Source organism: Ambystoma mexicanum, chromosome 8 (genome assembly GCF_040938575.1).
Source record: "Ambystoma mexicanum isolate Mex_15411 chromosome 8, UKY_AmexF1_1, whole genome shotgun sequence".
NCBI classification, from domain to species: domain Eukaryota; kingdom Metazoa; phylum Chordata; class Amphibia; order Caudata; family Ambystomatidae; genus Ambystoma; species Ambystoma mexicanum.
In genome coordinates, this window is record NC_090929.1 from 1,111,670,569 (window position 1) to 1,111,687,167 (window position 16,599).

Sequence of the window (16,599 nt, forward strand, 5' to 3'; positions counted from 1 at the left end):
GAACAGTGTTAGGTGCCTTTCATATTAGGTCCCTCGCATGTGCGTGAACAACACCCCCACCCTAGCCACGTCTCACACAGCCCATGAAATCCTCCATTGTTCCAAACAGTTACAGGCCCCCGCACACAGGAAAGAATGCGCCCTGCAAGGTCATGAGACGGGAGCAGCACATCTCTTGGCAGTACCATCCTGTGAGACAGATAGCAAAGCCCCCAGCCTCCAAAGATCCCTGCATGAGAAATACACCCTTGCAATCATTTTATCCTGAGACAGCTACATGGCACAGTAACATCCAAACTAGACCACCGGCCATAAAACATTTACACCCCTCGATCAATCATTAAGATCAGAAGGCAAGGCTTTCGCGCGTGCAGCGAGGTGCAGGGTAGCAACAAAATTATAGCCTAAAACTAAGGTGGAGGACCTTGGGAGTTGCTGATCTCTCTGGGAACGAGTGAAACATGTGACCTCAGCTCTCCCCCCAAGCCCATCCACGTCTCTGCCTGGTGCTTGTTGCAATGATAAAATATATTGTTTATGTAAGTTACCAATACATTCTAAGGTTACCTTCACCCCGGATAACGAGCACAGTAGCACCCATGTGAACCAAGATGAACAGATGAAGATGGATCAATGGCATGGCATGCCATATGGAGCAGGCCCTATATGTATAGTGATCCGCCAATCTGCATGGATGAAATGTACTATCTGTAGTGATGTCCCTAGTGACGTCTTTTGCGCTTATAATGTGTTGCACAGCCTAACGATAGTCAGAACGTTCGGTAGCAGCAGAGTTCTTTGCTGATGCACCACTATTTTGTAAAAATAAATACTTTTTTCCCTAGCAGGTTGATTTTTATCATGTTGTGAGCATACAGGGGCATGCCTTCACCTTCACAATAAAGTGAAACCCATCACCCACACAAACACCAGACAAGGTAGCCAACATATGCTATGCATTCCACTCAGCAAACTAGCATGTGCACAAAACGAGCATTCACCCAGTGCCCTACCATTCCACATCTGCATTGCACCCTCAAATCACCACTTTCAGAAAAACATGCCTATTTTTCACACCTAATCCAGACATACTACCTCCCCTGCAATGTCTGTCTACTGTTTCTTCCTATCCTTTCCTGAAAAATGGTATAGCCCCTGTTTGACCTCCCACCTTCTAAGCTTTAAAACTTGCAAGGTGCTCAGAGACCATCATCTGAGAAGGGCAGACCTGGACAAATGTTCCAGTAAAATAAATAAATCAGGACCCAGCAATGGAAGTCAAGAAGCAGTAATAAAATTATGGGGGAGGTAGTGAGACCAGATGAGACAGGGGGTGAAAGTAGTAAGGCACAAGACAAGAACATCGGGTGTCATGGACCGAACCCAGGTGGAAAAATAGGACCAGCATCTTGTAAGTGCAGGTAGGCTCTGCCGAGGCTCAGTCAGCCCTAGGCTGGACCAAACAGTGGGCAGAGAAACAAGCTGGGAACACACAGAATATTAGACAATAGAGAAGTAGGAAAAGCACTGGCAAGACCAAACCCCAGGGTCACCTCTTACGCTCCCTGCCTGCTACAAACACTGCCCTTTCTGCTTACAAAAATGTATAAGCAATAAGTTACTTACCTATAACTCCTGTTCTCCAGCATTGGCATCATAGATTCACATGCTGTATGAATATTCCCCATCGCCAGGATGGGAATCCTCAGTGACAGAGCAGTTTAATTTTAAACTGAAAACTTCAGGCACTTTAGTGCCTAGTATAGTAATTTTTTGGTCATACTGCCCAAGCCCAATAGAAAGGACTCCCTTAACTCGACCCCTAGTGGCAATCTTCAGATTTTGGCACAGCGCACGTAAAGTGGCCATATGAGACAAAAAAAGCCAAGAGGGGTAGGCGGGAGAGTTGCATGTGAATCTATGAAAGATACTAATGCCGGAGAACAGGAGGTACAGATCAGATAAGCAACTTATTCCTTCTACAGCATTAGATCTTTCATAGATACACATGATATATGATGTGATATGATATGGCATTTATAATGTACCTATACACAAGTGTTTCAAGGCACGACAAGGCAAGGGAGGGGGAACAGAGGAAAGATAGAGACAACGATCTTACTAGGCCAGGTGACATGGAGATCGTGCAGGTGCAGGGGTGGAGGAAAGGGAAAGTGCAGGGGGTAAGTGGGAGGGGGCAGTGCAGTACATAGGGTCAACAATAATAAATAGAATACAACAATAGGTGAAAAGTGTGGTCAGCTTGTGGCAAGGGCAGGGGTAAGTGCAGACATCAAGTGTCAAGAGCTTTTGGAGGATGTAGGGATACAGAAACAGCCCCCAAGTGCAGGGGTTGCCCGGGAGGCAGTGCAGGTGTGCAACTGGGAGGGAGGGGACCTGGGCCAGAGATCAGAGGGTAGCCAGGTGACCAGTGCAGTTTCAGTCTAGAGTTCAGCAGGGGAGAGAAAGAGAGAAAGCAGAAGCAAAGAGGAAGGTCTTGAGGTGCTTCCGGAACCGGAGATGGTTCTCCGCAAGTTTCAGGGAGGCTGTTCCAGAGGGAGGCCCCAGCCGAAGAAAGATCTACCACCAACTCGTTGCTTGGAGAAGTGACTGACCCTGAGGGATTTGGAGGCGGATGAGCAAAGAGCTCAAGAGGGAAGATATTTAGGAAGAAAGAGTTGAAGGTATTGAGGACCCAGGCCCCAGAAGGCCTTGTGTAAAATGCAGAAGGTTTTGAACTTAATCCTCGCAGCCACTGGGAGCCAGTGCAGAGATTTCATTCCTGGAGAGATACGATCCCTGGGCTCGAGGCCAAGGACAAGTCTTGCAGTTCTGTTCTGGATGAGTTGCAGAGGGCGGAGAGTAGAAGCAGGCAGATTTAGTCAAGGTTTGAGAGCAGGTTTTCATGGATGTTGAGGAGAGCAGTTTCCGTGCTTCTGGTAGCTCTGAAGCCCGACTGATGGTCATGGAGACAACCAGCCAATTCAGTGTGAAGATTAAGCTGGGAGATGGCCAGCTTTTCCAGGAGTTTGCCCAGGAAAGAAGTGATGGAGACTGGGCAGTAGTTTCCAGGGCACGAGGGGTCGGCTAAGGGTTTCTTAAGAAGAGGGTGCACAAGGGAGTGCTTCAGGGGGGAAAGAAAGACTCCAGTGGTGAAGGAGTGGTCACAGAAGCCGGACAAAGCAGGAGCCAGGGTGTCAATGTGGTCCTTGATTGTTTTAGAGGAAAAGGGGAGAACCTGTCTTGACAAGACTTTCATAGATCGGACTGGTCTACAAACCTCATCTGGGGAGAACAGGGGAAAGGCAGAAAAGGCGGGAGGAGGGGTGGCCACAGAAGGGCTAGAGGAAGAGCGGGGAGTAGAGGGAGGGAGGAGGAGGAGAGGAAGAGAGAGAGTACAGGATGTCTTTTTTTTTTTTTTAATGGTATGTTTGGTAAACCGAACTTCTCATTATATTGGTTTCTTGAAGAATCGGTCAGTAAATTGCCATGGGTCGATGTCCTTTTTTTAGTTTTTCGTATTCTTTTCGATTTCTAACCAAAATTTGATGGCCGTTAGAATTAGATGTTTGTCATTGTCTTTTAGTAGTTGGTTCCAGTGTTCTTTTGTTCTTTTGTGGTCATCTGTTTTTTGATATTCTGAAGAATTCTTTGAATAGATTTCTTTTTTCTTGTAGGCCTGGGCATATCATAATGATATGGAATAATGTCTCTTTGGTTCCCTCATTCTGGCAGAAACGGCAATCTGCGGATTTAATTTCTGTCTGTTGAGTAATACTCATATAGTCTTGAGTTGGTAGGATGTTCAATCGGAACCTTAAGAAGAGATCTCGGGACTGTCGATCTGGAAAGCAGGTTAGGTATGGGGGAAGTTCATGTAGGGCTCTTATGTCTGTTTCGCATACTTGGTGGCATTATAGTTGGTTTGGTCTTCGAGGGTTTTTATCCATTCATCCCTCTGTAGCATTAGTTTGGCATGTTGTGGCCTGTTTATTAGCGTTTCTTGTTTCTTCGGTAATGCCTTCGGCGTCCATTTTAGACTTGATCTTATTGGTCCATTGTTGGAGAACCGTTGTGTTCAGTGCGTTGTTTTTGCTTTTCAATATTTCTATCGCTGGAATCTTTTCATGACTTATTATTTTTCTGTAAAGATCCATCTATTTCCATAGTATTATGGATTGTAATGATTGCAACGCCAGTTCAAATCGGATCCTTGTCACGGGGAAACTTTTCGGTAATGCCAGTGTTTTTCTCCAGAATATTGCTTCATAGAGGTGCCATTTCAGTCCGTGGTTGTTTGCTAGGGTTTCGCCAACGTAAGTCAATATGGGAACAACTTTCTGTTTATAGAAAGTGATTGTTGATTTGAAGGAATATGTCCCGAATTTGCAGTGATAGAATCGACCCAATCTGGCTAGGGACCTAGCTTTGTCTTCGATGTGCATTTTCCACTGTTGTTCGGTGGATGACGCATTTACCATTACCCCCAGATATTTGATGACATTTGTTGTTTCAATTTCTTTCCCTTCAAGGTAAAACTTTGGGGTTTTTCGGTTCTTCTTTGAGTAATTAGGTTCATTACTTTGTTTGTTTTATGTTGATCTGAAGTTCATTAGCTTTCATGTAAGTTACTACTTTGTCCAGAGTTTTTGTAAACCTGCTGGGGTTTTATCCATGACTGTGATGTCATCAGCGTATATTAATGATAGAACTGATTCCTTATTAAGTTTTGGTGGATTTGCAAGTGGATCTTTGATTGAGTTGACAAAGTCATAAGTGTATAAATTCTAGAGGCAGGCAGCTAAGGGACATCCATGCTTAAGACCGTTGAAAGTATTGATCGGTGGTGTAACTTTACCATGTTTTGTTAGCCTGACTCGGACTGAAGTGTTGGTGTATAGTTGCTTGATCGGATGAAGAATTGCTGGTGGACAGCCCCATGTTGTTAATTTAGTCCATAGTTTTATTCTATTTACTGAGTCGAATGCCATTTTTAGGTCGATAAAAACTGCATGTACCTGTTGATTTCTTAGTGCAGCTCGGTATTTGAGAAGGCTCAGTATTATCAAGTTGACGTTGGTTCCAGTTTTGCCTACAAATCCTGTTTGCCTTTTTTCTAGTTTCCCGTTATTTGCTGCCCAATCGGTAAGTTTTTTCAATAGAAAGTTTGCAAAAAGCTTTACTAGTGGGTCAAGTAAGGCTGTGGGTCTGTAGTTATGTGGGTTCTTTCTGTCGCCAGTTTTGAAGATTGGGATCAAGATGGCTAATGTCCAGCTACTTGGGATTTTTTGAGTTTTTTCTATGATAAGGAGCAGATGGGAAAAGAGGCTAGCCCAGTTTTCTGGTGCATCCTTCAGGATTGCGTTTGACAGTCCGTCTGGGCCTGGTGCTCTTCATGGATTTAGAGTTCTGATGGCTTGAATGATGTCCTCGATATGTTCTGCCTGCCATGTTATTGATATTTGGCAATGGTCGCTATTAGATTGTGCAGTGTTTTCTGTGGCAATGAGGTTGTTCTTTATTCCTTCAGAGATGTAAATATAGTCAATAATCGATTTCATTTTCCACTGGACCATGCTGGCGGCATTTGACCTTGTATGTTTAGCGGTTGTTCTGTTAGTATTAGTTTTCGGATCTCGATCTCTTTGGTCCATTTTCTTGCTCTTGGGGATATTTTCTGGATATCTAGACGGATTCCTTCAGAGTTGTAAAGGTGGATGTTTAAATCACCGACGACTACAAACTCAGTTTTCGCGAAAGAGTTTGCTATTTTGTCGAACTTGTTGTAGATGGGGTCTATGAACTTATTATCAGTCACTGCTATTGCGTTCCAGTATATGTTGAAGATTGTTAAATGTGTTCTGTTTGGAGGTTGCTCTGGTTTGGATGACAGAGTCAAGATGCAGATGACAATGTATTGGGCCCATGGGTGGATGTTTTTCTTTTTAACAATTGACCAATTGGGGTCTATCTTAGTCAAGATTATCATACCGGATGATGGTCTGCCTTGTTGTATGGTGATTGCTGGGTTCATATACGTAGAAAATCCATCGCAGACAACTTCTATCGATAACCAGGTCTCTTGGAGGCATATTATAGCCATTTCTTTTTGGTTTGTAGCTCCCTCTGAGAGAAGATGTTTGAACCCTCTCGTGTTCCATGAAGATAAAGTTATTTCAGTTGTCGGATTTCCATTTGGGGTTGGTTGTTATAGAAAGGTTTTCCTTTGTGTGCTTCGGTGTTCGCTTCTGGTTGATGAATTTCTGTTGGGATGCGTTGGGGAGATTATCTCTCTTGGTACTTCTGTTGTTCTGTTTTTCTGGTATGAATTTGGTTGCCTAAACAGGTGGTCGTTTCCTGTTAGGTATGGTTCTTCAGTTGTTCGTGGTCTACTTGAAGATTGTTGTTGGTCGTATTTGTGATGAATCGGGGCAGCTTGAGGTCTGGTGTTGGTATCCGATTTCTTTTCTTTGAGAGCCATGAATCTTGTTACTTGGATTTGTTCTATGATGAAGCCCCATTTGGCCAGTTGTTTTTTGGTGGACATAACTAGTTAGGTCGTTTGGTTGTTATGGAAGTCAATATGGACTGTTCCCATCTTTTTCTTGTTCGGAAAATGTATAACGTTGATGTCTTGAGTAGCGATCTTCGACAGTATCGGGATAGCGTTGAGTAGGCAAAGAATGTTCACTCTATTCAAGATTAGTTTTTCGTCCGGCCTTAAATCTGAAGCAGTTAGCGAGAGTCTGAATATGTTTGGTTCCTGACACAGATCTGTAAGTGTTGGTCTGATTAAAGATGTGTTTTTTCAATTGGTCTACTTTCCGTAGTATCAGCAAGGTTCTGACGGGAACCAGGAGTCCTCAGTTGATATTGATGAGTACACATGTGACATGTTTGTTGTTGATTCGTCAATATTTGTGTACATTGAGGTTGAGGAGATCTCACAGTATTCATCTATTATGATCATTGAGTCTTCATGGGAGTCATGTTCTCTATTGCTAGTTTGAAGTGCGGACGAAGTCAACGTTGGATTTTGTGCATCTGCTGTCGTCGGTGTTTTAGGCTCGGGGTCATGGTCGATTGCTTCCAGTAATGCGTTTAGTGGCTCATGTTCTTCAATTGAGATCAATTCTTCTTGTGGTTGGAATTTCAGTTTTTTGTTGTTCTTCGTATTTGCCTTTGTTGTTTCCTTGGCCAAAGGATTGGCGCTCCCTTCAATTTTTTTGTTGATGGGATTCTTTGTTGTTGTAGGACAGGATTGAGTTTTCTGCTCTGATTTGAGTTGCAATTTTCGCAAGAAAGCTCGTGAGCCTGTTTGACTTTTTTTTGTTGTTGTTTCTTTTGTAGTTGTAGCTTTGCTCGACTGGCATCGTTTGGTTAGATCAAAGATGTCAAAAGGAGTACATGTTGGGGGTTCCGTGCTAGGAATATTGAATTGAGTTGTTAAATTGTGCAAATGAAGTTTGTATTGGGTTGTTTGGTCTTTCTTAGAATCGCCTTTTATTGAGGAATGTTCTGTATGAGGGCACTTTGTGTCTTGATCTTGGGGCATGGCCGCTTGTAGGTTTCTTTTTGCTTTGTCGTCCATGGTTTTGGTGGTAAATGTTGTCAATGTTTCTATAAGAGTTTGCTTATCCAGTCGATCAGATCTTGCTATTTCAGCTAGGCGGTTCTGCCATATTTTTGTGGATTCTGCTTCATGATTCAATCGATCTTGAATTGAAGTTATGAAAAAGTCTATGGTTGTTTGCTTTGTTAGGATCATTGCAAACAAGGTGGCTTGGTCTTTGGTGGCATCGACTATTGCTTCTTGGATCTTTAAGAAGGGGACCATCGCTAATGATAGAACAGCCACTAGCGTATTTTGGAGATCTAGCATGGTCGTTCGGATTCTTTTGCTGGATTCTCAAGTATTTGGTGTTTTTTTGTTTTTTTGTGGGGGGTAGTCTGAGTCTTGTTGGTTTAGGGCGGCCGTAGTTGCATTCAATAGATTCTCTTCCGGGAATGTTTTAGGGAAAAACAAATTTGCTTTGGTGGGAAGTGGTGTCGATGTACTAGATATAACGTTCGTGTTTCCCTTATGTTCGTCTGTGAGGTCTTTCGTTTTCTTCTGTGGCTGGAAGTCCATGATGGCATCTATTTCTGTGATGTCAAGTGAAGATCGAGATGCTCGGTTTGGAGGTTTAGAGCAGTTGTCTTGGGAGGAGTCTGTAAGATGGTAAGTTGACTGCCAATGTTGTTTGGCTATGATCGCTCTTTGTCGTAGTGTTAGGTTCAGCGTTGAGTCTTTCAATTTTTTGGTTGCAGGAGTATGAAGTTGGAGGTCAGATTGGAATGCCGAAGTGGAAGCTCTTTTTCCGAAAACTATTGATGTTTCGGAGGTCAATCCTGGTATTTGATTGGTTGTTATTTTCTGGCTTCTGTCATTCTTCGGTGTTTGGACTGCAATTGTGGATTTGGGGTATTTCGGTTCTTTGGCCGCTTGATTGGAGGAGCATGGTGAAGTGCGGAGGTAGATGACGAATCTTGATTCATAGGATTAAGGGATACGGATTGCTCTTTGTTGCGATTGGGGATTTGTGGGGGAATTTTAAGGGTAAGAGGCTTAGGTTTGCTTGTGTTGTTGCTGGGTTCTTTAAGTGTAGTGGTTTGTAATTTCAGCGTTGAGGTATGTTTTGGAAGATTTGGAACAGTTTCTTCTAGCTTCTCTTGGAGGCGTGTTCTAGGTTTAGTGTTCTCCATATCTATTTTTTTTTCCCCTTTTGGGTGTGTAGGGTCGTAAAAGCAGCAGGCTCTCTCTTGATTACTGCGTATCCAGCGTAAACAGCGGGAAACTGCAGACAACGATGCCCTTGTCACCGCGACAGGCTTAACGCCACAAGGGGGGCTGGGTCTTTCTTTTAAGCCTGCTTCCTGGGGGTGGTGCTTCAATCTGCTCACGTGACTCAGATCACGTGACCTCTCGGCGAGAAAAAATACAATACCGCGCTCGCTTCAAACTGCTGTGCAGGGGGCACAGGCTTACGCGAATCGGAGCGGGATGTGTGCAGGTAAGGAGAGAGTCAATTTCTTCTATTTTGCAGCTCACAACTTGTGCCTTGATGCTCACAGCGGGAAACAGCAGACAACGACGCCCTTAACACCGCGACAGTTTGTATCCTGTGCTGTCCTGACACAGCTCTGTAGTTGCCGAGCTGAAGACAATAACAGCCTCTCGCAATAACTGCATCGCCAAAGCAGGGGGGGTGAGCTGTGAGGATGTCTTGAGTTTTAGAGATGAAATGAGAAGCCAGGGCCGTGCAGAGGGCCTGGAGGGGACAGGAGAGGTAGAGACTGCAGCAGGATTGGCCAGTTCCTTGTAGATTCTAAAGAATTCTGCCAAGCTGTTGGATTCTGCAGAGATGTGGGCTTGGATGAGGGCTCTCTTCTTGGTGCGGACAGAGCCGGTATTGCCTTTGGAGCAGGCGTCAGGCCAGTTTGTCCGAGGATGTACAGGAAGCACGCCATTTCCTCTCAGCCACCCTGCACTTGCATTTAAGGCTGAAGAGGTCCGAGTCATACCAGGAGTTGCACTTGGCTTTGGGCTTCAAGCGGATCCTCATGACAGGACAAAGAACATCAAGCGTATCAGATATAGCAGAGTGGAGCATTGAAAGGGCTGTGTCAGGGTGTGAGTCAGCCGAAGTGGGAAGGGGGGTGAGAAAGTGGCGGCAAAAGCCTCAACTGACACATGCTTCATGGGTCAGATAACCGAGAATGTAGGTGGCAGTGCTGGAGTTGGCTTGGCCTGAGGGGTGGAGAGAGTGAGCTGGGAAGAAAGGAGAAAGTGATCACTCCAGGAGAGAGAGGAGTGGTGAGAGGGATTGAAAAGGGAAGGTCAGTAGAGATCAGAACATCCAGAGTGTGCCCCGCAGAGTGAGTCGGGCCAGAGGGGAGGACAGAGAATGAGAGAGAGTTGCAGAGGTTGCGAAAGAGTCCAGAGGAAGGACAGGAAGCATCCAGGTGGATGTTAAAGTCTCGAATCTGGAGTAGTTGAGTGGTCGAGACCTGGAGGGAAGAGTAGAGGTCCGCCCAGTCAGAGAGGAAGGAGGAGATCTGACCAGGTGGCCGATAGATAGACACAGTAAGGGAATGGCGCGGAGAGAGAGAGAGAGCCTGCAGACGAGGTATTTGAAAGAGAAGTAGGCCTCCATAGGAATGACAGAGGCAGGAATCCACTCACGGAAGAGCAGGGCTACACGCCCTCTGGAACGATTGGACCTGAGTGCGGAGAGGATCTTGTAGCCTTCAGGGAGCAGTCTGTCAAAGCTTGTGACAGAGCTGGCCGTGAACCATGTCTCGGTGAGACCGAGGACATCAAGGTCAAGTTCTTCCAGGAGGCGGCAGATGTCAGAGGAGTGTTTGACAGCTGAGCGAGACTCCAGAGTGGCAATATGAAGAAGGTTGCCATCCTTGAAAGACTTCCGGGGAGGGGTACAAATCAGAGGTACATCTTGCGTAGGTGTAGTAGAAGCCCGAGTGGTGGGGCAGAAGAGGAAGGAGGAGAAGGCAAGGTAGCCAAGGAGGAGGCAGCAGGGGGCGGCAAGGAAGCTGTGGAGGGAAGAGAAGGGACAGCAGGAGAAGAAAGGAAATTGATGAGACGCGGGAAGCGTCTATCAAAGAGGAGAAGGTTGCTGTATGAATAGATTACAAAGCTTTACCACATAACCATAATGGGCAGAGGCAAACCTTCTGTAGAAACACTTACCACAGGAAATACAGAGCTTACACAAACAGGTTACGGAGAACCACTTAGCCGACTCTGGACTCTACTGACGAAACTCTGTTGATGCAGTAAAATCTTGGAAAAGTGTGTACAGACCACCAGGTCCCGGCTCTGCAGATGTCCAAGAGGGGATCCACAGAGAGGAACGCTCTTGTGGCGGCCACATCTCTTGTTGAATCAGCCTTAGGCCTGCCAGGCTTCTGATGACAGAAAGAGATGCAAGATGAAATACACCTGGCAATTGAAGACGTGGATAGTACCGGGCCCACACCAGAGGGACCAAAGAGCAGAAAGGTCTTTCTGAATGACACTGTACGTGTAACGTAGTATTTTAAAGCATGCATTACATCCAAAGAATGCAAAGAACATTTGCAGGAGAGTCAAAGAAGACAGGTAACACTACCAGCTCATTGAGATGGAATGCTGAAGGGACTTGGGCACAAAAGACTGGTTAGTGCGTAATACGTAATTCCACCTTGGACTTGTGGAAAATCAGGTAGCTTTGGAGGAAAATACCTGGATCTCGCCTAAACTCTGAGCTGATGTGATGGCGACCAGGAAGGCAGGAGGAACTCGGCTCAAACTGAGGTCTCATGAGTCTGGACAAGACGACATTCAGCTTCACGGATGGTGCAGGGTGCCTGGATGCTGGCAAAGAACAAAAGTGGTCCTTGAACGGTTTTACCAGATGATTACATCATAGAGAAAATGCAGAAGAGGAGCGGGTGTACTGGGAAACTACCGCAAGGTGCACCTTGATGGAGGAGTGCACTAGGCCAGCTTATGCCAGCGACAGCAGATATGGTAAAATGTCCTTTGGCTGAATGGTAAAAGTGTCAAGATCCCGTGGTCTACACTAATGAGAAAAATGTGTTAATTTACTTTTGTAGTAAACAAGTGGGGATGTGGAATCGGTTTGCACTAGAATGTCTCTGCAGTCCTGAGGCAGTGGGATAGAGCCAAACTCCAGGCGCACAGGAACCAGCCGTCAGGATGAAAGAGGCTGGATTGGGGTGGAGGACTACACCCTCGTTCCAGGAAAGAAGATCATGCCGAGGAGGAAGCCTCATCAGGAGAGAGAAGACAGGGCGAGAAGGTTGGGCGTACCAGAACTATTTCGGACAGACCTGGGCCAAGAATATTAGTCTGCGCTGTAGTCTGCGCTGATGTTGTCTGAGAAAACTTAACACTCATGTCACTAGAGGCATCACAGGGAAGGCGTACAGGATCTTCCCCTATTGAGGGGAACATGAAGGCATCTCCCAGGCTTTCTGAATGAGGGAAATTGCTGGCAAAGGCCACGCACCTCTTGCTGTCGTGGGGGGCAAAAAGGTAGACTTCCAGGGTGCCCCAACAACAGAAAATGCCTGGAGCTTGCCTACCCTGATGGAGTTGAAACCCCTGAAGCTCCCATTCATAACAGGAGCAAAGTTCCCTGCTGAGGGAATCTGCCATCATGTTCTGAAACCTTGGAGGTGGAAAGGAAAGAGGAACATCTGTCGCTTCAGTGCCCAGTGCTACAGTGTCTTTGCCTTTGCAGACAGAGAGAGAGAGAGATCTGGTACCTACCTGCTTCCATATATAAAACATTGCGGTGGTGTTGTCCGAGAAAATCCGAACTACATGACTGCTGAAATGTGGAAGCAAGGACGGAATTGAGTGCCCAAAAGACTGCACGCAGTTCCAGAAGTTTGGTATGGAGAGCCGTCTCTTCATCCATTCCTAGACCCCTGCCATGTAGATTCCTAGTATGTGCACCCCAGTCCCCCAGGGAGGCATCCGTCATGATGGTGATCTAGTGGGGCGATGGGGGTGGGGGGAGTAGGCAAAAGGAATCACCTTGAACAAGGTGAGGTTGAACTGACCACCAGCGCATCGCCTTCCTGAATTGCTGTGTCAGCGAGATATCGGCCTCTCAGGAACCCGACGCCTATCGCCAGCGTGCTATCCAGGAACTCCTAGAAAAGTTGCATTCAGTCTGCAGTGCTGTTGCAGAGGAATGCAAGAGGACATCATCCCCAGGGGGGAGTTCAGGAGGCGGACAGAGGCCGTCAGTAGCCAGAAGAGCCACAGAACCTCACAAGAAGTGATTGTACTCTCTACTCTGATGGAGTCACCACACAAGAGTGTGTGTCTAGTTGAGTCCCTTAGTAAAGAGTCAGCTGACATCGGGTCAGACAGGATTTTTGAAAGTTCACAGAGAACCCTAGCGACTGTAAGCATTAGATAGTCTGTGTGGTGTGATGGACAGCCATGGTGAACAATGCCACGCGCAGCAGTCAGTACTCGAGGTACGGGTAGACGTGCACGTCTACTCAACTTAGGTAAGCCATCAGAGGGGCAAGGCATTTGGTGAAAACCCTTGGGGTCGCCCAGAGTCCAAAAGGCAGGGCCTTGAATGGCTAGTGGCAACCAGCCACCATGAAGCACAGGTAGCATTGATGTTTTTGCTGGATAGGGATGTGAAAATACATCAACATCCTGAAAGTTTTGGTCTTTAGGAATTTGTTGAGGACCCAAAGGTCTAGGATGTGCCTCAAACCTCCTGACATTTTCCATACTAGAAAGTACCTGGAGTACACACCTTGTTCATTCTGGTTGGATATTACTTTCCCGACGGCTCCCTTTGATGGACTCTTCTGAGCCCCCTGCTGTAGTAGAAGCATAGGTTTCTCCACCTTTTGCAATGGAGGAATTGTGGGTGGCAGTTTGACAAACTCCAGCGTGTGGCCCTGCTGGATAAGGGGTAACACCCATTCATCAGTGGTGATGTCTTGCCACTTGTGGACGAACTGTGCCTTTCTCCCACCACAGTGTGGAAGTGGGGGGCTGGACCCGAGGAGGGTCAAGTCTGCTTAGCCGGATGACTCCCAGTGTGCGAACAGCCACGTTGGTTGCTTCTGTAAGATTGTGACTTACTCCATTATGTAACTGATTATGAGTAGGAAGGGGACCTATACGATGGCGACTGGTAAGAAGGCCGATAGTCTGTCGTCCTGGAGAAACAAGATTTTCACGAGCAAAAGGACTGGCTGCGCTACAGCAATGTACCATGCGAGTGGGCCATCTCTGCGTCAGCCTTGGTGGTCTGCAAGGTCTCATTCACCTTCTTTCTAGAGAGGTGAACCCCATTAAATGGCATGTCCACCACCCTTGCTTGGACCTCTGGCTGGAAGTTGGTAGCCTTGAGCTGGCCTTGCCTGCTAAGAACAGCACAATTCCCCAGCTGCCAGAACCCGGTGTCTGCCATGTCCAGGGAAACAGAGATTGCATGATCCGAGGCTGCCTCTCCTTCACGAAGAAGGGCGAATGCTTCATCCTACATATCGTCCTGAAGGAACTCAAGACTAGGCCCCATCTTGAACCAAAGTTCTCAGTCGCACCTAGACAGAATGGCCATTGCATTGGCTCCCTTGATCGTCAGTGTGGTCATTGAGATACCTTTTCCAAATGCATCTAGATGTTTTGCTTCCTTGTTGGGGGGAGAACCAAGGAGACGGAGGCAGGGTTGGCAGAGCATTTACGGTCTGCCGCCGACACAACAGAGTCTGGGCTAAATTGAGTCCAAAGACATTTAGGTGCTGTGTCAAACCTCTCCTTCTTGGGAGGTGCAAAGGAAGGGTTGGTCATGGCTAACAACCCATCTTCCCAGATATCTTCCGGCAGGGGTATGGCCACAATCGATTTTTGGTGTTGTTCTGGCCGCAGATAAAGCAAGCTCTCTTTCTTTTGCTCCTCAGGAGCTAAACCATACATATTTGTCGCCCTAGACATTAGGGTGTGAAAAGACCCAATCTCATCAGGCAGAGAATCTCGTTGAAGAACCTGATCTGGTCTAGTCTAGTCCTTTAACCCGTCTGCAGGGATAAGGTCAGCAGTGTGTGTCAAGGCATTAGCCCCAGGAACATCATCCTCTGACTCTGCGTCCATCAGAGTTTGCACCGGAACAGGAGGGGCTGCAGACCCACTCCGGGCCCGGTTGTGGTGTGGATGTATCAGGGAGCTCCGAGACCAGTGATTGCAAGGTGGTTAAAATGTCCAAGGAGACGGCCCTAGGAGCTGCAGCAGTGGCAGAAGGGACTACCCCCAGAGCCAGAGCTGCCGTAGGCAGAGGCAGGTCTAATCTGGGGCTGGAGGGGACCTCTTGCAACTCCATCTTGTCATCGGAGCAGACACCCATTGGTGCTTCTAAATCCATATCGGGCTGTAGGATGTCTTCTGGCAGTACAGCGGCAAAACTTTCTGGGGTGATACCAAGAGCCTCAGCAGAAGAGGATGAACAGGCCTGGGCAAGGCATACAAGGCGAATGGCTGAGCCAACGAAAGAGTCCAAGGTGCAGGAGCTGATGGTGCTTCAGGTGTCGCCTTAATGGTGGTTCGACAAGCCTTGATCGAGGTCATCGACCGTGTCCTCAATGATGTCATCAACTGTGTCGTGGTTCAAGGCTTTCGTAAACTCTTTGAAGGGGTAGTAGTCGTGGTTGTTTATGGGTTTGTAGTACAAGATTGTTGCTTCTGCGTTGACAGGGACATCAACCGGGCCTAACTTTTCAAAGATGAAGGCCTGCCATAAGTCTTTGGCTGAGTCGTAGGTGAAGGGAAGACTTCAACGACTTATTTCTCTGTAGACACAGAGACGGATTTGTCCGGCATGGTCATCAACGGCAACTACGCTTACTTCTTAGTCGAAGACCCACAGAAAGAATGCCATAGTCTGTGCCTTTTTCCTGCTCCAAGATGCATCTTCATGTGACCTGGACCTCTTGTTTGAGGTGGTACGGTGTGTTGGTCTTCCTTGCCGGAGCGAGCCATGACTGTCGACCAATGCCGACTCACAGACCCGCTTAGGCCCTCCCAGCGTCTCTGAGCCATGCCACTAACCTCCAGTGGCAATCTCAGAGCGTTTTATTGGAAACCCACTGGCAAATATCCCACTGATAGATGATGTGTGTTGGATGCAAGCAGCAGAGGCAGTTGTCGTAGAGGTCATCCACGAACACATTCTTCAGGCCGCATAGGGCACAGGCTTTGAACAGACTTTCTCCTGGATTCAGTCATTGTAACCCTCACCTGACTCCCACGGAGGCGCTGGCCTGGTTCGCGCTGCTGTGACCTCTTCTAAGGTGATGCGCAGGGTTCGGAAGACGGACTGGACCGGGCCCCCAAATCTGGCTTGTCTGGCTCGCAGAAGTATCCTTCTTTAGGTGAAAATAGGGGATTAACTGTCTGCGGGGTAATGCAATCAGCCTCCCACTTTCCCCTCTCACCCTCCTCGAAACCCTTCTGTGATTCCTCATAGCGTCTCACCTTAGGGTCTTGAAGGACGAGCTCTCCATCCTGCTTCTGATGCAGGGGTGCGTTGGTATCCAGTTACTTCCCTGGATTTTCGGATTGGTGAGAACCAAACTTGCTTGGCTTCCAGGTAAGTTTTTTGATAAGATGTTCCCCTTGTGTCCATGCATTAATGTACTAATGCTAGTGTCTTTTTCCCCATAGGGGCCGGGGTAGGGAATGCCGGGGAACAGGCACCGACCCGAGATGAGAGGTGAAATCCTTGTAGAAATCAGGTAAGTCTTTAATGAGCGTTTTTTGGTAATGTCTTTTCATTCGCTCATTAAAGCTGATGTGTCTTTTCCCCTTAGGGGCCGGGGTCTGGAAATGCCAGGATGCGGCACGGACCCGAAATGAAGAGGGAATGAATCAACAGGTAAGTCTTAACATGGAGATTTAGCTTTCCTTATTCCCTTCTCTCTCTCACCTTTTGTTCTGGTCTTTTTCTCCCTAGGCGCTGGGGCGTGACTGCGAATCTGGATGATCGCTGCTGAACATGG

General features: G+C 47.0%; 1 protein-coding gene across 3 annotated transcripts in view; it reads right to left on the minus strand.

Moving 5' to 3' along the window:
• MTG1 (mitochondrial ribosome associated GTPase 1) overlaps positions 1–16,599 on the minus strand; it is a 608,415-nt gene that overhangs the window by 373,813 nt on the left and 218,003 nt on the right. The gene's annotated exons all lie outside the window — the stretch shown is intronic.